At 32.9% G+C, this 25,050-nt stretch overlaps 2 protein-coding genes and 1 long non-coding RNA gene across 3 annotated transcripts in view; 1 reads left to right on the top strand and 2 right to left on the bottom strand.

Moving 5' to 3' along the window:
- The window catches only part of LOC127716493 (uncharacterized), a 68,591-nt gene that overhangs the window by 26,209 nt on the left and 17,332 nt on the right, over nucleotides 1–25,050 (bottom strand). The window lies entirely within an intron of this gene.
- On the top strand, nucleotides 616–18,349 carry LOC127716517 (uncharacterized). Its single transcript, XR_007988967.1, has 4 exons — nucleotides 616–775; nucleotides 2,619–2,727; nucleotides 3,261–3,297; nucleotides 14,726–18,349. It is a non-coding gene; the product is annotated as an uncharacterized LOC127716517 (long non-coding RNA).
- Nucleotides 7,409–25,050, bottom strand: part of LOC127716481 (pleiotropic regulator 1-like) — a 474,697-nt gene continuing 457,055 nt past the window's right edge. The window contains exon 17 of the transcript XR_007988946.1: nucleotides 7,409–8,913. The gene's annotated coding sequence lies outside the window, so the exon portion shown is untranslated. The remainder of the gene's footprint in view (nucleotides 8,914–25,050) is intronic.

Here is a 25,050-nt window from a genome sequence, read left to right as displayed (position 1 = left end):
GATCGGCAGGACCGAATATTAATTGTATTAATCATTAACCAGGACATCAATCAATAACAAAATAAATAAAACAAGTACTTACTTTTAAAATTCCTAGTGTCTTCCACTCATGATTGAAATACTACATGTACTTTATGAACGAGAAATAATGCAATATGATACATCTATACCTGTACATATGTGCAATCTCTCTGTACCTATGTATCTGCAATGGTTATGAGAATAAATGTACTGTTATAATTTCTTCTTAAAACACTATTGTCAAGGCTATGATACAAAACTGACTGTCGAAAAACATTTTCTGTTGTATTCAAATTCTCCTAACCCCAAGTAGATATTTTGAAATACCATAAATTGTGACTATTCATGTGTGATAACTACCTTGTCGACTCACACGTGTTGTCAATCCCACGTTTAAAATAGGATTATAAAGTAGGACGGATATTTCTATTAATTCATAGCATTTTATTTATCTTTTTTTGTTTTGTTTTTAGTTGTAGTAAATAATCAACATAAGTGGGGACCATATTGCGTGGAAAAGAAGGGGAATAATAATGTACCGAACCAGTGAATATAGTACAAATGTATAATATTGTAACGTTTATGGGTTATCGTAAATTCCCCTTTTCTATTTTTAGATATTATATATAACTTGTTTGACCGTTCACTTTTCGCGGGGATCGTTTTTCTCGTGCTTGAGATTCAATGTCCAGACTTGGATATTTAAACCTCGTCTGGACAATATTTCTTTAGATTGGGGAAAACTTTCGTACTGGTAAGTTGTACATTAAATTTCATTTTATTCGTATTTCAATGTTGACTTAAATATTTATTACTTAACATTTGATACATTTCTTTTCGGTTTTAGAGTCAAACATTTCTAAATTATAATTTACGTTTCCGTTCCAAAAACATAGAAGGAATTGTACACTAGCTAGATATTTTAAGATTTCGGGTTTATAAGGAGATGGGGTTCATTTTGATAGCGATATTTAGAAAAATGATTCATCTGAGGGATATTTTGGAGTAACGGTCGTCAATCTTCGGAATTCTAGGTGCCTTACTCTGAAATGGAATTTTGTATTATCGCATGTTTTACTAAAGGTCTTGAACTGGTCAATGATATTGAAAAATGTGTTTCAGACATTGCTCTGGTTGGACCGAGAATTAAACGGGAATAGATTGAATGCGATGTTTTTTTTACTGGACTGACTTTGGTCCCTAGTACATGGAATTACGAGGTTCATGTTCTAGTCTAACAAAGTCGGGGTGGAACCAGTGGGTATTTTTATTTTATCTCGGAAGGTGGGACGTCACGAACTTGATTAATTAAAGTTATTTTTTTTTAGTTAAAGCCGACTAGTGTACAACTCTTAATATATTAAGTAAACGGACACGTCTAAAATTGTAGTGGGTGAATCTGTCTATTTTAATTAGATAGCACTAAGGCCAAACAAATTCCTTATATATATAAATATTGGTTAATTTATTATTGGTATATTTCACTGCAAATGCATCGTTTTATCCTAAAAGGGGAGGTTCGAAAATGTATTGAAATTCTACAGAATTTAAGGATAAAATTTCACATGGATATTTATGTATTTATTGTCTTTGTCTAATAAATATGAAACTGTTTTATGAATCTTGGTTATTTGTTATATGAGCAAATACATTGCTTGGCAAAATCGTCATATCTGGTCATTTATAGGTTTCTTATACCTGTCATTTATTGATTTTATGGTTTCTTTGTATTATCAGAATGCTGTCCGAATTCCTGCAGCGAAAGCACAGGCCGAACCCTCTCTACCAGTAACGTAAATGGCTGAGCTAGCGGGGTATAATGTCATGAGACACATAATGAACGGAAAATGAGTTTACACACTAAAACCCGTTTACGTTGCAATATGTAGTATTTTGTATTGTGATATTTGTAAATATGATTAATAGATTTATTTCATTTTTCATTTGATAAATAAATTTATCATTCATATCCGTTTTCATGTAAATAATCAGTTATATGTGGAAATGAAATATTGTTTATCAAGCTCGTTAAGATAGTCGGTTTAGACTCGTCACACCGAAAAACGAGCTGTATTTGACAGAACGGTTCGGAACTAGGGTGATCAACGCTCTTCAACTTCGAACTTCATTTGGCTTTTTTAACTTTTTTGATTCGAGCGTCACTGGTGGGTCTTTTGTAATAGTAAAAAACACTGTGCGGGACAAATTTGCAATTCCAGAATTGGCAAATCTGACTTTGTCGGTTTACAAGATATCAAAAATATTTTTTGCCCAAGTGATAGATAATCAAAAAAATTAAATTTCCCCATATGTCCCAACATGTCACCGTTGTCACTGTTGTCGTCACCACAGCTGATTAAAAGTACATTTCCCATGGGAAATTTAAAAATTCCCATGGGAAATTTAAAAATTCCCATGGGAAAAGTTAAAGGGAACAATTTTTCTTCCCATTGGAAAATTTGTCTACCTATGGGAACATTTTTTCTTCTCATTGAAACAGATATTTTAAGTATGGAACATGTTTTCCGTTTGATTGTTTTTCTCCTAGAAAAATAAAAATTTGTTGAAAATGCAGGATTTATGTTAAATTATTGCAGTATGCAGGTTTTCTACAAAATGTCAATATGGTTTCATATCTAAAGCTGCTCTCAACATGCAACTTCCATAAAAACTCTGATTATCCAGTTAAATATGAAGCAATGGCAAGTAAGTTTTTAAATAAGTTGTGCGTGTGTGTTGTGAATACAAATTTCTATTATTGAACTTATTGGAAAATAGATAATAAATGTTTAACAACTTTTTTCCGGTGCTTAGAAATACCCCATTTTAAAAAAAAAAAAATTTGCAAAATACAAGACCCATACAACAAAAACACTATAACCATGATAACATGCTAAGATAATATATTCATTTACAATCTGTATACACGTGCGTAATTAACGGGTTCTGGTTGAATGAACATGAATTTCGATCGATTACACACAGATGACGATCAATAGAGTGTGACACGTGTCGTTAAAACATTTACATGGTAATTACTAAAGATGTGATTATATAATTTGGAATTATTTTTTTAATTTAAAATAACATAGCCTACTTTTATATTTCATGTCCTTTGTGGCAACTGTATCATCACATCAAGTCCCTATAGTGCGTATTATTGAGGTGGTCATTTGTGGTATTTCTACGGACTTATTTATTTCAATATTTTGATTCCTTTCGTATTATATTTTGTATAGGCAGTTTATGTAGATGAATTACAAGAACAGAAAAAAAGTAAGTTGAAGTCATATTATTAGTCTCCGTTGTATTGTTTTAAAAACTTAACATTGACATGGATAAGTGATTTCTGTGACATATACATGTACCAAATGTACAAGTTTGTTACTTTGAGGTTTTTTTTGTGTGACTGATCTTCGTTTTTGTTTTGTTTTTGTTTAAACACATTTTATTTTCAAAAGTAGCATATGGGATTGAACACAAAATACATTAGATAATAACGAAAAACAAAATATAGAAATAGATGTAATACAAACTATAAACAAAAACGAAAATGCAATATAATATTTTTGTAATATGAACTGGCGTGAAAAGTAGGAATTCAGAATTTTAATTGTATGCGAAGTTCTGAATCTTTGTGTGATTCTGATTTAAGATTGCACAGATTCAAAAATTGCTTTACTTTGATGAAATGTATAAAGGTCACAGTGAACAGCCAATATAAGCTCAATCGGTATAACATATCTTTTTAAAATCAAAAACAATATTTCTCTTGCTTCATTGTGAAATGGGCACTCGAAAAAATTGACAATACAATCCTCAACAGCATGGCTACAGCTGCATGCGGGATTTAGTTTAATATTAACACATATCTGCATTTAAGGAGCTTCGCATACTTCTGAACCATGAATGATATTAAGTTTTCTAACACCACAACTAAAGAATAAGGGTGGCTGTTTTTATATTTCAGAAAGTCTATATGTCGGGGTTTAAAATTCCATTCAATAGAAGTAGATGGGGGAAAAAAAGATGTTTTGGTTATATCTAGTCTATAACGCGGGGTACTACATAGTTGTTACTAATTAGTTAATCATAATTTGAATTGGACCAATAATTGGGAGCATTAATTAATCGCAGAGATAATCAAGGGCAGTCTCTTTATGTAAAGAATATAACACAATGAGCTTTCTAGACTTTCTTCTGTCTACTAGCAATTTCCGGCCTATTTCGAGGTGTCAGACCACCAATTAAAAATCCCATCTGTTCAACCAAATTTTTCAATTTTCACAGCTTTCTAAATATTTTACCTTAAGTTTAACTTCAAAGAAACCAGGTATATCCTGAATTGTACATGTATCACCTTTCTACGTGCCAATTTTCAACCCATGTTTAAAGTCTTATAAGAAAATTCTGATCTTGAAAACACAGATACTACCGAAATAACTCCCGGTTTTCTGGAAATCTTAAATTAGTATACTATGTAGCGCATTAATCATGAATTTTTAATGCAAACTCATAGACAAGTGAATTTTGGCTCAAAATGGTCTAAATATATTTCCCTTTCACCAAAAGTTTCATTTCTGCAAATTTGTTGGTTAGTTTAAGTAAACAATGACATCAAAAGCACTATTTTGTGTCAGAGTAGGGCTACTTTTACATACGTTCTAACTGATTGGAGGGAGTAATTGGTGGTCTGATACCTAAACGTAATATGTAGCTTAACGACTGACATATGTACATGTATGCATATTCCATAATTATAATGCATATTTCAAGTTTTCAAGTAAATATAGGGGAATTAATTGAGAGCCATTTGTTTTATGGATTCTCTCATATATAGTTAGAAACCCTCATTAACTAGCGGTGTTCCGTGTAAAATTGTTTCCAATATTTTTTTATCTGGGACTAATATACATTTATAAAATCTTTTTATGTCTCAGTATTTATATAATACCTTTATTTAATTCCTTAACTTGACCATCAGCATGGCTAAAGAAATTATTGCCAGAGGTAATGTGAGGTGACACTTCCAGGTATTCAAGCGATTTCCTGTCGGGCTTAGCAGTGTACGCGCGGACGGTAATTTGGAACTTTATTTTAAAAAAAATCATCTGTTATAATATACATCATGTGTACATTGATATACTATATATTACTAAACTCATACGTGTAGTCAATTTTACTACCAGTTGTTTATGAATTACAGTTCTCGTGCAATGAATGATATTTAATTCCAACCAAAGATTTGAGGAATTAACAATTTATTGAGATATTTTCCATCGGTAAAATTTGGAAAATGTAAGTTTGTACTACTTGTCAATAGTAATGGATATTTCAAAACATTTAAATATTAATTCACAAAAATGAACGCACTCGCCGACCGTTGGTTTCGAAAGATAGAAAGATTCGGAACTAAAGATAGTCACAATTAAAAATATGTATTTTGAAAAAAAGACAAAAACCGCCAGAACAGATCTGATTTAAATCCAGGGTCCGTATATGCATAATGGTACTTAAGTTAAGATTTGACCCGAACGGACGGATTTTTCTACATGTTCTACAATAAATTTATACTACGATTGGATATTGTTTGATGCATATATGTCCAGATCTATATAGAACTTAATTTGCTTCGTCGAAAATACGAATATAGAAAAATCACAGATTTATATTTCAACTAGAACGTTCTAGAACAGTTAATTATATATAAAGAAATCATTACAATTGTTAGTTATTTTGAACATGTATAACTATAATGCGAACCTTGTGAAATAGCACGTGAAATCCCAAATAAGCGTGAATTCTTTGGAAAAGCGACGGTTCTATTAATACCTATTGTCAATTTCAAGTTCTGTTTCGACATGCATTGTAATATATGTCACTGGACGTTAAAATTCCATCATTAATTTCGTCTTCGTCAAATATTGCTGTTGGTTTCTTTTCTTTTTTTTTATTACATATACATGAATACACCACAAGTTATTCCTATGTAATCTCATTAAGATATTTAATGCAAAGTAAATTTTAAAGATGAAAGTCGTATTAGTTCGATAATGCTTCAAACTAAATATAAACTGAGAATATATGTATAACTGCCATATTCCGAATCCCGGACATTCATTTGTGTAAATGAAGAAAAGATAACAATGATCGGTATCTGAGTGATTCTACGCCTCAATCAAGCTTCATAAAGATATTACAGAATATTCAAGATTTACAACTTTTCTTGAATATGATTGCCAATGAAATAAACTATGCAGGAGATTTCAAATTAGCCCAATTAATTTGTATGTGTACTATAACAACTGAAATCGTAATTCTGCTGTAGTGCACGTCGATCGTATCTGTAACAGGAAGGCGTATGGTAACCATACTACCTTACTAAGTTCAAAAGTACATAACAACCCTTTCCTTGTGCTTTATACGCTCAGGAACATACATCTTACTATTTTGCATGGATTGGTAGCAAATGTTACTTTTCAACTGTAGTCCTTGACCAAAAGCGTTGTTTTTTTTCCATCTGACAAGCTTAATTTTGGATCAAGTGATCATACAAGTACGGAGGCTAGGATTTATAATTCGGCTAGTCTGGATGACTTCGTGCAATACTCCCGCTCCGTATTCATTATAGTTTTTACATAAATCATTTAAATTTTAGATCCTTCAGTTTGCATATAAATATGATATTTAAATTTCGTATGGCTTAGTACAACCTGCAAAACATTTTATTTGATGTCACCAATAGTAAACATATAAAATGAAACAATAACTTACTACTAGTATACCAATATAGACTTTTGTTGTATGATTATACAAACCGAAATCACTACTAGACGAGGGGTTGACACGCTCAAATTAACAAAATTGTGTTTCAAAGAACCAATGCACCAAATTGATTTTATAGGATTTAGTTTAACATTTTAACCTGTTCAAGGAATGTATTACTTGACAAGAACAATTTAAATGTAGGACAAAATCGGCTTACAACACGAAATTTGTTCAAAGAATAGTACCAAGCATGTGACAAAATGACGGGTATGTAACAGAGGTATCGCAATTGCAGATGGATTGGTGAATAGTTACTGTTTGTTCAACGTTCAGTGACAAGTATCTCATGCATATTGCAAGACCAAACTAAGTTGGGCAGACGACAAAAGCGAAATTGTGACAAATTCGTTGTTCAAAATTTATTTGCAAGTGTTATTTAGGAAGTCAAAGATGTATATGGAAAGTAAATTTTACTATTATTTATTGAATAAAATAAAAAGATCAAAACCTCTAAAAGAAAATAAACCCGGTGAATGACATTCCTTGTTGCTGAATTGGGTTTGGCTGACCTTAAATATTCAAATTAAATATACAATTATTTTACTTTTTTTTGGGGGGGGGGGGGGGGAGGGAGTCATTGACCCGTAAACATAACAACAATACAGGCTTATAGTATTTTGAAGCATTTTTGAAGCATTCAAATATAATGAAACGTATGATAATTTTTACGAATAAAAGAAAAAGCAAGTCGGCCCAAAAATGATTGATATTTCAAAGAAAAATGTATAGTGTGTTCATTGTAAACTTAAACCAGAATGCGTATAAATGTCTCTATTATAACAGTCACAAACCACTTCTAGAATTAAAAATCAGCGATTTACCATTCATGCAATAATATTTTGTCGAAAGTGATCGAGATGCCCTTATTAGGTAATTCAAATTCTCAGACACTTAATTTTTTTCAAGAACACGTTATAGTTAATATCAGAGCCATATCATACATGTATTATATCTGGGACTATAATACTAAGTATAATAGTCCCAGATTATATTATCTGTTAATATGCATCCTTCTTTTAAAGTCTTGTTTTTCTTAAACACTTTCGGACCGTATATCGGGGGCACTGCAAAAAATAATTTTTCAATAAAATGCTCCGCTGGGCGCAGCTTGATTCGACCGCAGAGGTCGAACCCTGAAAAGTTGGGGCAAGTATGGACACAACATTCAAGCTTTATACAGCACTTAAATTTGGATTGTGATTAAATATTTGACACAGCATAGGTTTCTGACACAGAATGAATGTGGTCTAAGAACTTAAAAAAATTTAATTTACCTATTCAAACCATATCATTAATATTTGCTTTTATATATAAATCAGAAATAACCAATTAAAATTGGAAAAATTTAAAGAAAAAAAAGGGGAAAAAAATCCCCCCTTAAATTTTTTGAACCCCCTTATGATTCATCACCCCCAAACTCAATCCCAGCCTTCCCTTTGTGTTACAATGTATGGTGCCTTGCAGTACAATTTCAGAGAGATCCGTACACTTGAACACAAGTTATTGTCTGGAAACTAGAAAAATGCTTGTTTTTTTTGCCCCTTTTTGGCCCCAAATTTCTAAACGTTTAAGACAATTACCCCTAAACTCAAACCCAATTTTTCCTTTGTGATATGGAACCTTGTTGTACAATTTCATAAAGATCCATACACTTACACACAAGTTATTGTCCTGAAACTAGAAAAATGCTTGTTTTTTTTTATCCCTTTTTGGCCCCTAATTCCTAAAATGTTGGAGCAATTACCCCCAAATTCAATCCCCGCCTTCCCTTTGTGGTATGGTACCTTGCAGTACAATTTCAGAGAGATCCATAAACTTGAACACAAGTTATTGTCTGGAAACTAGAAAAATGCTTATTTTTGGCCCCCTTTTGGCCTATTCCTAAACGTTTTGGGCAATTACCCCCAAACTCAATTCCAGCTTTCCCTTTGTGATATGGAACCTTGTAGTACAATTTCAGAAAGATCCATACACTTACACACAAGTTATTGTCATGAAACTAGAAAAATGCTTGTTTTTTGCCCCTTTTTTGGCCCCTAATTCCTAATATTTTGAGGCAATTACCTCCAAAATTAATCCCAGCATTCCCTGTGTGATATGGAATCTTGTGGTATAATGTCAGAGAGATTCATACACTAACACACAAGTTATGTCTGGAAGTTACAAAAATGCTTATTATTGGCCCCTTTTTGGCCCCTAATTCCTTAACTGTTGGTACCATAACCCCCAAAATCAATCACTACCTTTCTTTTGTGGTATTAAACCTTGTGGTAAAATTTCATAGAGATCCATTCACTTAAACTAAAGTTAGAGTGCGAAAACCAATGTGTCTTCGGACGACGACGACGACGACGACGCCAACGTCATACCAATATACGACCACAAAATTTTTTTTGCGGTCGTATAAAAAGCAAATTTTATTTTCAACCTTTAAAACTTGTATGCCAGATAATTTGACCACATGACAAGAAATTCTACAATAAACATTGGTCACACACAACAGATTCCGATGTAAGACACGTGTCGTTACAATAGCCAGTTTACACGCATCAACGCACACAGGTTTGTCGAATAGGCCAGTTGATTGGAGGAAAGTTACCGAAAACCACGCCTACCTTAAACTAATACCCAATCAAACGCCTTTGACAAAAACATAAAAAATACATGGATAAGATAACAGAGATTTGGTTGCGTATTCAATATTTGAAAAAGTTTAGATTCTTAATTCAAACTTAGAAGTATAGAATATGCCCGTAATGCAAGTTTCGCAATTTTACAATAAATTTTATACATAATTTCACCTACCAAGTGAGGAAAAAATACAAATTTAAAAAAATTTGCAAATTAAAACTATTTCGAATTGTTCTCTATGTGTTATAGTAGTCTCAGTCTATTCGTACAAAAAATCACCAGCAATTAAAAAATCAAATATTTCTTTCACCTGTATCCAATCGGAAAAATAATTCATTTTAGTCTTTGATCTAGATGCAAAAGACGACAATGCTCCTTACAGTTAAAACAGTCTACTCCAAATTTCATAGCGTATGCAGTGCTTGACAGATACCCATTATTGTCCTATGTAAAGTTGCGAATGATACATTTCTAGAGTAAAGTAAAATTTGTGTTGAATTATACAAACTTGTGTTTTTATATTATGCTAATAACAGAATAGAAACTAAGTGGATATCATATATGAAAAATATTTTTGATAATTACGGTATGATCTGCGGTATGATTATGTCCAATATTATAATGCACAGTTTGTGATAAATGGGTGTCAAAATGTATTAAACAAAAACCCAAAGACCAGTTTCAACAAGAATGCTTTGCTTTTATTGCAGAATCGCATAACACTTAATGTTATCGTATTTTTAAAAAGAATCAACAATTTGAAAAAATACTTTTCATTTTTACCTTACTAAATTCATTTATATATTATGCAAATATAGATGTGGTAGTCACCACTTGCCGATTGAGTCTGGAAGGTGGCAGGATTTACAGAGAGAAAACATAATCTGCCGTCTCTGTGACACAAACAACATTGGTGACGAGTACCATTACATTATGAATTGTAGAACATTTAAACTATAGAAAGAAGGAAATTTTTACGGAACTACTTTTAGTCAAACCCTAATATCTTTAAAGTTGATCAACAGTTTAACTCATCAAATATTGTAATGTTAGAAAAACTATGTAAAAGTTATAAATGTGAAAGTCAGTCCTCCAAGTTAATTTAATTGTATCGTTTACACATGCATGTAATAATTTTACCTTATAGTTATGTTTATGTATGTTCTCGATAAGTAGTAATTGAAGTTTTATGAGAAATAAAGTATTCGTATTCCTTTAAACCATAAATTACACGAAGACAGCCTACCGTTAAAGTACAAGTGGATATATCATAAAGTATATATTAAATCCTCATCCGTCCTTGTAAATGCAAAACTCTGGATTCTCTTTAATATTTACCTGAGAGATCATAAAAGACAAATCTAACAAGACTTTCAAAGGTGTTTGCCAAAAATGAATTGAAATAAAAGACTTTTGTGTAGACGAATAACAATATTGCATTAGCATGAATAGGAAATTTGACCAAATGAATGAAATAAACTTTAAAAAAGTGAGTGCACATCTTTCTAGTGGCGAAAACCACGCATATCGAGTTACGTCGACGAAAAAGAATAAGTACATTAATAATAATTATGAAGTCAATTTCATGAAATTATAGGATTATAATTAGAAAACAACCTTAAGCACTATTCGTGATTCCCCATGTATATAGATTAAAACAGATTTATAATTTTTATTCTTAAATTAAATTCTGAAATTCAAAGGCATGGCTCTGATACTTGACAGTTCAGCGAACACTATTACATGAAATGCACGATGCTATTGATCGAAAACAAAGGTGAGAGATTCAAATTGTAAAATCAGCCGCTGGACGGTAGAATTTCTATCAATCATTCAACGGTAATAAAAGACTTTTGAGTGTAAAAGTATGATAGAAATACTTTTAATTTATTGAAATTACATTTTTTTATCAAATGGAATGCTTGTTAAACTGTTCCAGTCATGGTTACTAGTAACTGTCAGTCATAGCTCTTTTACAAATTCTGAAAAAAAAAGAAAAAAGAAAAAATAATGTTCCCATGGGAAAGATATATCTTCCCATGGGAAGAATTTTAGTTCCCATGGAAAGAATAAATGTTCCCAAGGGAAAAAGGTGTTCCCATGGGAAGAAAAATTAGTTCCCTTGGGAACAAAAATTCCCTTGGGAAATTTAGAACTTCCCATGGGAAGAAACTATCTACTAATATTCCCATGGGAAATTGTAGTTCCGATGGGAACTTTAAAATTCCCATGGGAAAAGTACTTTTTCCGATGGGAACTTTAACTTTTCCCATGGGAATTTTTTAATTTCCCATGGGAAATGTACTTTTAATCAGCTGTGGTGACAACAGGGACAACGGTGACATGTTGGGACATATGGGGAAATTTAATTTTTTTGATTATCTATCACTTGGGCAAAAAATATTTTTGATATCTTGTAAACCGACAAAGTCAGATTTGCCAATTCTGGAATTGCAAATTTGTCCCGAACAGTGTTAAAAGCTCAATGATAAGTTAATATTGATATTAAAAGACCTTCGAACAAAAAGGGATGTTGAGACAGCCATTTTTGTGAGGAGTTCTTTTAATGTCAATATATATTAATCATTGAACTTCTACTGACTTACAAACCGTCCAAAACATAAGAAAAGCACACAAAAAAATCACTTGCAGAAACCTACTTCCCCTGAATTGGACGAGTCTAAATATGTTCAACTCAAATGATAGCTAAACAGGGGCGTGTTTTATTGGTCTCTTCTGCACATCTCCAGAATGTCTTCTGGTGAAGAGTAAAACAAAAAATGAATCTTGACCTCTTCTGGAGATATTCTACGGAAGATCAATAAAACAAAAATTCAATTTGCCGTCGAATATAGCAGATTTTTGTTATGTTGGATGACATACATTTGTAAATGAAGTTTCCAATGATTTTTTAGAAAATTAAGATACGTCCGGTAGACATGACTGTAAACTAAAAGTGTGCTCTGTTCGTGACATTTTTCTTTGTGCTTTCCTCTAACTCAATTTTGCTAAACAAATCAGGCTTAAACCCCCACTATTTGATTTCATTAAAGAATAATCTCGAATTCGTCAATGCCTGGAATATGGTTAAAAAGGACATCTTGTCTATCCCATTTTTTTTTTAAAGTAACCAAACTGGATTATTTTTGTATAATGCAAAGATATCAGAAAGTTCGCAAAGTCATTTTCTCTGGTGGTCCTTGAAGAAAATCTTCTGGTCTTAACTATTATTTCTATTGCAAAATTTCGATGGTCAAAACCTTCGGACCACCACTCTACAAAAACTTTCATTGTATAAGGATCTATATGCAAGTATACAACGTATACCAGACGTTTCTCAGACTGTTTTTTCAAAGTTTTCTTTTTTTTAATAAATCCGTTGGTTCTGAACTGATTGATACACCAGTCTTGTAGAACAAGATTTATTTCAGTAGTAGTTGTAATTAGGTTTGAACAAACTTCCAATAACTGCAAATACTCCTATTTCGGTGCTTTGTGTATATTGTCTTATAAATGTCAGTTTTTTTTTGGATGTCTCGTACTGATCTTTTGAGTTAATCTAATTGCAACTGATTTGTGTAGATTGTTCTTATATTGTACTGTTACACCACTGTCCCAGCTTCGGGGAGGGTTGAGCGCTCACAAACATGTTGTTGTACTGTTACACCACTGTCCCAGGTTAGGAGGAGGGTTGGGATCCCGCTAACATCATATAACCCCACCACATTCTGTATGAATGTGCCTTTTCCAAGTCAGGAGCCTGTAATTCAGTGGTTGTCGTTTGTTGCTGTGTTACATATTTTTTTTTCGTTCATTTTTTTGTACATTTATTAGGCCGTTAGTTTTCTCGTTTGAATTGTTTTGCATTTGTGATTACGGGTACTTTTATAGCTGACTATGCAGTATGGGCTTTGCTTATTGTTGAAGGCCGTACGGTGACCTTATCTGTTAATTTCTGTGTCATTTGGTCTCTTGTGGAGATTTGTCTCGTTGGCAACCATACCACATCTTCGTTTTTATATCAACCCTGCCATATTCTTTATGTGTCTGTCCCCCGTCAGGAGCCTGTAGTTTAGTGGTTGTCGTTGGTTCATGTCTCGACTCATATTTGATATTTTGTAAATTGTTTTGTTATGTATAATTAGGCCGTTAGTTTTTTCGTTTGAATTGTTTCACACGTTTCATGTCGGGCTTTTTATAGACGACTTTACAGTATCGGGTTTTGTCATTGTCGAAGGCCTTACGGTTGCGTACAATTGCTTTAATCCACTTGATATTTGAACTCCGGTGGATAGTTACATTATTAGCAATCATATCACATCTCTTCGTTTTTATAATATATACCTGACTTTCAAACTCGTGTTTTCCTGAACATGCATGAAATACTTGTCACTGGGCGTTAAAAATTAGCAACAAACAATCAATCAATTTAAACTTGTGTTAAATAAGAGGAAAACCATTTTATATTTATTCATTTGTTGGGGTGGGGGACAGGAGGATTTCATATATGAATATGGTTGCCTGGTAAGAGCTGAAAAATAGGCATAATTAGCCACAGATTAAAATGAATAATAATGCCCTCTTCCCTTCTACATCCTTCATCTAAAAATTTAAACAGACCACCACGGAATAGCCAAATAGTGTTGAAAGTAGCGTAAAACACCAATCAAAATCCCTTCCCTAGGGATTTCAAATAGTCGTTTCTTAACTGTTATTGTCCGTGTAGTTCTTATATTTAATCAGCTTATCGTCCTACAGGGATGTCCTACTAAGGTTGTCATACCATAAAAACGTTTATAACACAGCTCACATTCTAATATATCTGCATTCATTTAGACTAAACGACGCCATGTTTGTTATGTGCCTCTGCCGTCTAAACTACCTATCAAAAAAGAAGAGGTGGAAAAGAGCCAGAAGATCTTCCCAATGCAAAAAAAAAACAGAAATGGACCTCTCCTGGCTCACTAGAGAAGAACAAAAAAACACGCCTTACACGTTTTTATGAGATGACAGCCTTTGTATTGCATCCCTGTAGGAAAGATAACCTGGATAAATATAAAAACTACACGGGCAATAACAGTAAGAGGAATACTATTTGATATTCTGGGGAGGGGGAGGGGGACAGGAGGATTTTTTTGCAGATTTATTATTCATTTTAATCTGTTGCTAATCATGCCTACTTTTTCAGTTCCTACCTGGCCAAAATATTCATATTTAATAATAATAATAAATTCTATATTTTCAGAAGGTAACACAGATAACAGAACAGTTAATCCACCCCACGGCCTTCTACATCTTCAAGATATATTTACATACATACACAATGATAAACAAAACAAAATGCTATTACACTACATGTGTACAAAATTACATAATATATAGTACAGATAGATCAATACCACTGACATGAAAAAGTATGACTACAGTAAAGTTATAACATTTTAACTACGAAAGGTTCTCTTCTTGTATCTTTAAGAGATAAGATTGACAGTCTGCTTTAAAAATATTTACACTTTTACTTTCTTTCAAATTTAAAGGCAAAGAATTCCACAACAAGGTTCTAGAATACTTAAAAGTTCATTTACCATAATTTGTTCCATATCGTTGAACGAATATATTATTTTGGGTAGATGATCTTAATGCATATTTATTAACAGTTAAACAGCTTGAAAATAGTTCAGATAAATATTCAGGTGCTAGAGTATTCATACACTTATATGTTATCACTGCCATAAAATATTTAATTCTATTATAAATGGTAAGAAATCCTAACTATTTAAACATAATCGATGAAGAGATATCAAACCATACATTCAAAATTATTCTTGCTGTCCGCTTTTGTAACTTATAAGCTTTTCAATATTAGTCTTTGAAGCATTTCCCCACACGGAACAGCAGAAATCCATAACTGAGAGTATACATCCGTTATGATAAAGTTTAAGAGCACTTACATATATAGTACAGATAGATCAATACCACTGACATGAAAAAGTATGACTACAGTAAAGTTATAACATTTTAACTACGAAGTTTTTGACTTCACTTTGAGTCTGCTCATAAGATGCAGTCTGCTTACAATTACTGCACAGAGTTTGTCAATTTGATTTTCCCACGAAAGTGTTTTATCGATGTGGATTCCTAACAGTTTTTGGTTATGAACGACGTCTATTTTGTGTTCATCGTCAAATTTGATGTTTAATTCTGATTCAAAGGGATTTAGTCTATTAGATCAAATTAACATGACCTTAGTCTTATCATTATTCAATATCATATCATTATCATTACACCAATTCATAACATTACAAAAATCTACATTCATCAATTCATGTAATTCTGTTACCGATTGAGATGAATTATATAAAGTTGTATCATCAGCATAAAGCTCTGAAGAAACATTTTGAAGCACAAGTGATAAATCATTGATAAATATTATAAAAAATAAAGGTCCTAATATGGAACCTTGTGGTACTCCTGATTGAACCTCTCGGAAATAAGATTCAATATCATTGATCATAACCTTCTGAAATCTTCCTGATATTTAAAATCCTTCTATCCCCCGACACCAAAAAAAAAAAAAATATAGAAAAATGTCAAATCAAATGAGGTTGAGTTATTTACTTGCTAGACTATAATACATTAGCGGTATTTTAAGCTTATTATGGCAAAATTGAAATCAAATTCACTGCTTATAGCAAAATATCATTCCATTTTAGAAATATTTGAAACAAAACAAAAATCTTATTCTAATTTTTTGTCAAAGTCGTAGCTAATGACCCTTATTGATTTGATGTTTGCTGGACTTCCAGTGGAATTAATACATGCATGGAATTAATACATGCATACTCAGAACGAAAACTTATTTAAATAAAACAACTAATACAATATAAAGGTTCTGCATGGTGGGACGAAGGATTGCCGCTGGAAAACAATGAAAAGTTGACTTGTAACAGATCAATTGCGGAACTCGCCAGGAGTTTTTGCGAGGGCTTTTTAACGTGCTGAGAGCAAGTTATTCTCTCCACAAAAGGTATTTATTTTTAATGTCCTCATCGTGACCGGTCGTGACAGGGAATTAAATTTATACATCCGGCACTTCCAAACGGACTATATTTCCGTAAGTCAGGAACCAGATGTTCAGTGGTTGTCGTTTGTTGATGTGGTTCTTTAGTGTTTCTCGTATAGAATAGACCGTTGGTTTTCCTGTTTGAATGGTTTTACACTTGTCATTTTTGGGGCCCTTTATAGCTTGCTGTTCGGCCCTACTTTGACCTAAAATGGTTTACTTTTACAAATTGTAACTTGAATGGAGAGTTGTCTCATTGGCACTCATAACACATCTGCTTATATCTCTATAACCTTAATGACGTTCTTTTGGGAATATGAAAACTGGAATGGGTTATTATGCATGTGTTGAGGTACTTGCAAAAAAACCTTTGAGTGATTTTAGATCTTTTAGGATTGTCAACATTTTTTTCTGCAGTAATAAAAAAACAGCGTCCTTTGAGAATACATAATTATTCAGTATGATACGGACACCTTGATATCTATGCTTCATCATAAAATGTATTTGAAGTATTAAAAATAAACCTCACCTTTTCCATCAGATTGTTCTTCGTCTGTTTCTCCGTCACAGTCGTTATCTATTTTGTCTCCCTCTTTCATCTGGCTAGCCAGGCAATCCTGCAATTCATAATAATAAAAAAATGATTGATTAAATAGTTTTCAAACACTGCAACATTAATATTTAGCCCTTTTTACGTAGTGATCAATGGCGGATTATTAGGAGAAGAACGCTTCTTTGATTGGAAAATATATTCATTTATGCATAAAAAAAGTGTATATCGGTACATCTTCTGATCTCGGGAATTGTGCGCCTCATTTCAAAAATACTGGATCCGCTCCGGTTATGGTATGTGGCTTCTCTTTCTGTAATTTGTCATTCATATTCTTTTCTAAGATTTTTTAAAAAGATTTTTACCAAACAATAAAGGCCACATAAATATGTCTGTTTCCACTTTACATGATAAAATTGGTTCTAATTTCCAACCAATTCCAAACCAGTTTTAATTTGTTTAATATAGGAAAAGACGGTGTATACATAGCAAACATTTTATATGAAAACTATGAAATGGCCAACATACTCAAGACCATGCATGCTAGTTGATTGTTTTATTATTTGTACGACTTTGCCCCCAGCAGAGCTTTAGAAAAACAGTACATTAACGGGTGTTACACGGACACTTTTTAGATGATACACGGACACTTTTTACTTGTTACACGGACACTTTTTTATGAATAGAATCACTCGTACATGATCAGTGAGTTCATGGGCACTTTAAATTTCAATTAGATTTGATCTTTTTGTTTCACCGACATATTTCCTGTCTTTTTTTTTATTAAAATATTTACGTTGGCATCAATAACTATATTTTTTTTCAAACAATTCCAGTATATTACTATTCATATCAGTACACTAAGGGATTGACCATTTCACTTCAAAAGGTGGGCTATGGTTTTTTTCCTATAAACACTGAGACCCAATTTTATTAGAAAAGGAGATGACAAAATAATGTTCTGATTTCTGATTTTCCGAATACCGTATAAAATAGTGCTAAAATCGAAAAATAAAACGTTGAAAAACTAAATAATTGTCTTACTAAGAAAAAAAACATATCCCCCTTTTGAAGCTAAATGGTCGGTCCGTAAATGTATTCTTTTTTCTCAATATATAAACATGAATAGTATTCTTTCTTGACAATGCTGAAAGTAATGAGTACGAACGTTTAAATTTCAACAAAAAAGACAGGAAATATATATATATATTAAAATCAAATCTAATCAAAAGATAAATCCCTATCAACTCACCAATGCACGATTGATCCTATAAATAAAGTGTCCTTGTATTACATGTTCAAATAGGCAGCAAATCTTGAATAAAATCATTCAACTTATGTCACCAATTTTGGACGATTAGCCGCGATTGGATCAACCCTATTGGAGACATACAAACCTATAATTAAGCATGATTTTTTTTTTTTAAATCCAAAATATATGCCTATATATATATATATATCTAATAACAAGAAAAATGTTCACTAGTTTATTCTTTTTATAAATTAATATTGTTATTGAATTCATATACATATTGACTTCATATATTTAGGAGCAAACGTAGGATTTTTATTATTATTTAAGGAAAATGGGGGAATGGAATGGCAAATCCTGCATTTTTCAACAAATAAAGGATGAAGCCTGTTTATTTAAAATTTATTTAAACCATCCCCTTTTTTCCGTTTTTTCCCCAAAATAAAAATCCAATGTTACTTGCTTACCTCTGAAATCTTTTTCATACATTACTTACTTGCGAAGTTGCATTTTAAAAAGCCTCAAGTGTGTATGACATTCATCTTATACTTGAAATGGTTCTTTTTTATAAAATTAATAGATTATTGAATTTCTTGAAAAAAAACTCTTGACTGTAGAGAAGTGAAAAAAATAGATTGTTTAAACTGTAACGTACATTAACTGGTATATGGCCACTGGTAACTGGTACATGGTCTCTAATATGTTTAATTTTGCTACTTTTTCTAAATGCAAAATGTACTACTTCTTTCTGAAACGTCAGATACAAAACAAAGATAACAAAAAAAGGCCGGAAACAACCTGCCAAATTTGTAGTCAGGTGAAGGTCCTCGGCTATCTATCGCATTGGACCTTCACCTGACTACTCGTACCAAAAAACTATCCGGCAACGGTTGTTACCGGCCTGTTTCTTCTTTACTTTTGTATTGCATCTAATACTTGACCACACTCGCTTGACGATCGTTCAAGATGAGACAGCATGTATAGTTTGCTTTGACCTTACTGGTCCTTTCTAAAATAAAAGTAATTTTAAAATTTCTATGACTCAATACGAAAACATTTTCAAATTGTGTATATACATGTATTACTGCAACTGGTAAAACAAAACAAATAAAGATAGTGTTTTATACATAATATTAGGCTTTCTCTGTCTTTCACTGGTCTGGAGTGTCTGTCAAATATATTTGCATTTGGTACATGAACATATTTACATAAATCCTTTTTCCCCATACAAATAATAAAACAGTATGAATAGGAATCATCTGTTAACATCCCTATTCTAATAAGGAACTGTTATCATTAGGTTCACGATAGACATTATGCAGTGTAATAAAACCAAAGACTAATTGTTTTACACATATACTTACCGTGTTATCCGTATGATTCATGGTCAGCCTTGCCAAATAGTATCCCACCAAATACTGTGGTTGGATCAGTATGAATGACTGTATGGGTACCAACTGATATTTTCATGTAACCTCCCACGAGGTGAGTCTCTGGTATTTTGTGATAAACTTGATCGCCAGCTAACGATCGATTATCAATTCTAAGGCCACTCGTCTGCGAGGAATCGATGATAAACATAAAATAGTTTGAATAATTACCGTGAGAATATTCCGGAGTTGTAAATGTATATTTAAAAGCATATTGTTCTATTGGAATGACAGTTATCATTGACGGATCAGCATAATCACCATGGCCTTCTTGTGTCATTGAAAACTGGAACACTGATATAGCTTTGTCAGTAATTATATGAGAGTACAAACCAGAACTATATAGTGTTTTTGGACGTAATGACCCGCTTTGTCAAGTTTGATATTGTCCTGAAATGGTTTTCCAGAGTTTAAACCAGAAACGTGTACGTGTGTGTCGGGTATTGGAACGGTGGCGAAATTATTACCCCATGACGATAACGGAAGTAACATTTCCACAAGATGATCGTGTGAGTTTCCATGCCCAATTGTGGTTTTCTTGTTTCGGCTTAATACGGCTATTGGCTTACTGGATACAATATTGGAGCCAGTTAAATCGTGCTTAGAACGAACCTGTAGTGTACTGAGTCTATCTAAAGTCATATTCATCCATTGATTACCATGATATGTGTGTCCATTCAGTGTAACACTTAAATGATGTATATCTGGTAAATGAATGGAACCATTTGTTTCATCATAAACCCCAATAATCGCACAGTAATGTGAAGCAGGGGAATACGAAACAGTATAATACTCTTTGCCAAGGGCGTCGATGGGCAAAGCAAGATAAACATCATCGGATCTTTCTTCTCTGTTAACAACATAAACTACGATTTCATCGTCCGCCTGAATAAGTACTGCTTTTTGAGTTAATTCGGTGTGATGTAAACGAAAACTTGTATTCAGTTTGACTAACTGAGTCTGACCATGCATCACCGAGAAAGTTTTGTAGAGTTGAGAATTCGGAATACCAGAAGCTGAAACATTGACATGAACAATTGTTTTCTTAGAGGTTGAAACATATATCTCGGGATTTATATTATTACCATGAATTACTTCGTTTTCGATAAAAGCAACTAAAAACTCCTTTCCTCTATTATCCAACACGGCTGAAAATATATAGACGTAATGTAAACATAAGGACGTTACATTTTATTTGTAATTAAAAAATGAATGACACAATTATTGTTCTTTAACTTTTATCATTTCCACTAGATCAATACACTCATTACTCATTGAGGCACTGTCTGTCCAGTAACCAGTGTCATAGAGGAAAGTGGATACGCGCAACTACAAAATAAAAATCTCAACCAGAAAGACCGTGCTCTGTTCATTGTCTAAGAAAAGCTATATTACTGTACATTTACCAAGATATATATACTCAGGTAGCTATCGTTGGTATTTGTTCTGTAATGTTTTTTTTTAAATGAACAGAGAACCAGGCCAAGGATACCCATATCCGATGGTGATGATACACAGTGTTAATATTATCAACTTAAATCTCGAAATTGTCTTTGATTTTGGAAATGATTTTATTCATTTATGGGTACATAAGTTTATATGTTTTCTTATGTTTTAAGGTGTATATAGTTGCTACAATTATACCCTATGGGTAGTGCTTCACAATTAATGGAGGAACATACAAGAAACTGAACTGAACTGAATGCTGACTTTAATCTTGATATCCTATTATTTAAATCTCATAATTATCGACTTCATAATCTTGGAATTAAATGAAAGCACTTAAATGAACATGTGCTCTTATCTTTTAGGATGGTCTTTATCTTATGTGACATACTGTAAAACGTTGACATTTGTTGGCTTTTCATTTTTTGTCAAGTGGTAATTCTGATGCAACCACTATTACTTTGTATATTGTTAACATTTCTCATCAAGAAAGTACATGACATATTTAGCACTCTATAATGTTACGCATTTCTAATTACAGTTACCAATACTTCTACTTCTACCAGAAAATCAAAATACCCCAAGTGAAGGTAATGAAATGCACTTAACAATCCTGATCAAGTATTGGAATGAAATAAGCATAAATGGATTGTAAAGAGCATTCCATTACTCTAAAAGAGAACTTCGGGTGGGTGGGGCGGGAAAAATGTCTTAGATATAAAGGTACTAGGCTACACTAATATCCAAATAACTTCCTTGGATAAGGTCCAATGATCTATATCATGTAGCAAAATTGAAAGTGAGGCTTGTAATCGTGCACAGTTACACTTCACTGAAGATGTCAACATACCCCAAGTGAAGGTAATGAAATGCAATCAACAATCCTGATCAAGTATTGGGATGAAATACAATTAGTACGGTACAAGGTGTGTTACGTCAAAGAGTTATCCATTATTCATAATTATAGAGATAAAACATATCACTAGAAAATAATACATCTTTATTACAAAATTCTATATCTGTAAAGTAAATGAAACTAAAATCATACACATGTTAACTATAAAAATATATGTATATCATAAACAAACAAATTTTTTCAATAATAGGCGATTAACTCCCTTATGTCACAATTAGATAGACCATGCAATTAATTAAACGCGGGACTCAAATCGTCAAATTGAGAATGGGATTCAAAAAATAACTGAGTAGCATTATTATTCTGATAGTTTACGGACTTTGCTAAATTACATGCAACATGACTTGCATCTTTAACAGTGCTCGCCCTAGTATAATAATGAGCCATTCTCTAAGATTTCCAGCCTACGTGGTTCAATACACCCTGTGTATTAGGCTTGTCATCAGAAAGTGCAAGCATGATAGCACATCCAGCTCTCATGCTGTGTGGAGTTTCATCTTCAAAAATACCAAGTGTGATGAGATAACCCTTGAAACGCTCATAGATAGAAGAATACGACACATGATTTTCGAGCACTCTACCCGATTCTGTAATTATTCTAAATAAATAGCCAGTTCTCAGGGAAATTCCGTGATTTTTCATGAACGTATAATAAGATTCAAGCCCAGAAACAGGACACACAATTTTATCGTCACATCTTTTCAGAACAAATGTGTTACACATATTTGATCCGCCACGCAATGTTTTCCAAAATGTGTGATTAAAAACAAAACCACTATCATCATCCAATTTCTTAACTTCTTGTGATAAGACAATAGCTACATCACTCGCTCTATCACCTGCAAAAAACTGTTATTTCAAAAGAGCTTGATCTCTTTGCAAAACAAATTTTTCCCGTTAAGTAAGGTCAGATCTATTCAATTCCCTACTAATATAGACGGCTATCGAACGGACTTTGTTTATAAATATAGGTTTTGCTTGTTTTGGTACAATGTAAGCTCTAGCTTGTTCATCCTGAACTGCTTTTAATATGCTTTTACTGGTTCCGAAGCAGCTGGGTTGCCCACATTTAAAGCTGCATTCCAAGCTCTGCCTCTGCCGACGGATTCGAATATGTCAGTAAGATATGAAATTAGGTTCTCAACAGTTCCTGAAGCCAATCGAATAGGACAAAGACATCTTGTAACACCCTTTTGACCCAAATTGATGCACGATTTAACGTGAATTTTGGTTTTACCATTACTATCTTTCCAAACTAGAAATATCTTAACATCGTGAGGAGAAACTGTATCAAGACATGGCTTATGAGTTAATATATCTAAAAAATCTAAAAAACTTTTTTGAAGAGATTCTTTTCTTCTACGATGGGATGAATTTATTGACTGGTTATGGAGATGCATAATTCTGTCATCAATTCTTTTCAGATCAACAACCACAACCTGAAATATTTCATTATGAAAATGATAACCTATACGCAAGTAAAGTCCACATCAAACCTCTATTATCTAAGATGTAACCTTTTTTGGAGGGCACTTCAATGATTCCCTTCTGATCTTTAAATCCGAGAACAAAAGAAGATATTGCATGGTGTTTTATAATAGGTAACCATATCGGTGCTTGATCCCACAAAGGTGCGATAAAAGTGCACTGTCTTACATGCTGTTCTTAGGCGGGTAAACGTAAGGGTTCGTTTCTAATGAAACATCTTGTGCAAATAAATTTACACCTACTGACAACGGAGAAGGTGCTAGAGTAAAATGTTTGAGTTTTTCACCTGACGTCGTCGTCATAGCATTTGAATGAAGTGACATTAGATCAACAGTACGTGGTCCGTAAGTACTTTCTAGTATGGACCAGCTTTCTAAGCTAAGTTTCGAATCAACTAAAGAGACTGATCGAGAGGGGGCATCCGCCTCATTGAGAGAAGATGGAATGTACTGTAAACGAAGATCGATATTATTTTCGCACACCAGCATAAATAAATCCTTCATGATGTCATTAAATAATTTGTCTCTACCTCCCTGATTTTTCCATACGGCAATAACTGATTTATTATCCGTTAAGATATCTAAACGATGAATGCACACGATGGAACCTAAAGATTTATTTGCTTTGATAATGGCATCTGCCTCTTTCAGGTGAATAGGACGCTCGTCATCATTTTCCCAAAAATCTCAATACTGCAAACTCTGTTTTCCCCGTAATAACTGAAACCCCATATTTGTATAAAGAAGGATCTGTTGCAATAGTCAGCTGCTTGTGTAATTCGAGTCTCCAAGGCGTTACGCCCTTCCAATTATCTAAAAAAATTCCAGTGTTCGATCTCCCTTTTCAGGTCACCACTAATGTTTACATCACGTGAATTTTTAATGCCGCTTGAAAAAGCTGCGTTGACCTCTCTGCAAAATAATTTTGCTGCCGGTATAGCTAAGTTCATTGACACACATTTACCTGCAAACCGTTGCAAAGTCTTCACGCTGACCTTCCCAGATTTCAAGATAAGCTCTCTCAATGCAATGAACGATAGTTTCTTATCTGACGGCAAATGAAAACATTTTTGTTCTGAGTCAATAAAGAAACCTAAAAATTTTATAATCTGGGAAGGTTTAAATCTACTTTTTTTAATGGAGAGTGTGTAACCTAGTCTAGTAAGTAATTCCACTAAAGCATAACTGATTGTGTTTATATTTCCATGGGGAAGGTGAGGATTATCAGATGCAATTAATAGCCGATCATCAATGTATTGTAAAGTCAAGATATCAAGCTTCCTGAGGAATGACGTAACTTGCATACCAATTGATTGATAAATAAAAGCGGAAGCTTTCCAGCCGAAAGGGAGTACTGTATACGAAAAAAAAAACCAGCAACCAAACTGAAAACAGCAAAAAGTTTCGAATTCCCTAGTAATCTTTA

Source organism: Mytilus californianus, unplaced genomic scaffold, assembly GCF_021869535.1.
Source record: "Mytilus californianus isolate M0D057914Y unplaced genomic scaffold, xbMytCali1.0.p SCAF_9, whole genome shotgun sequence".
Lineage (NCBI taxonomy): Eukaryota > Metazoa > Mollusca > Bivalvia > Mytilida > Mytilidae > Mytilus > Mytilus californianus.
The sequence above is the reverse complement of the archived record's forward strand: the minus strand, read 5'-3'. Positions and strand labels throughout refer to the sequence as shown.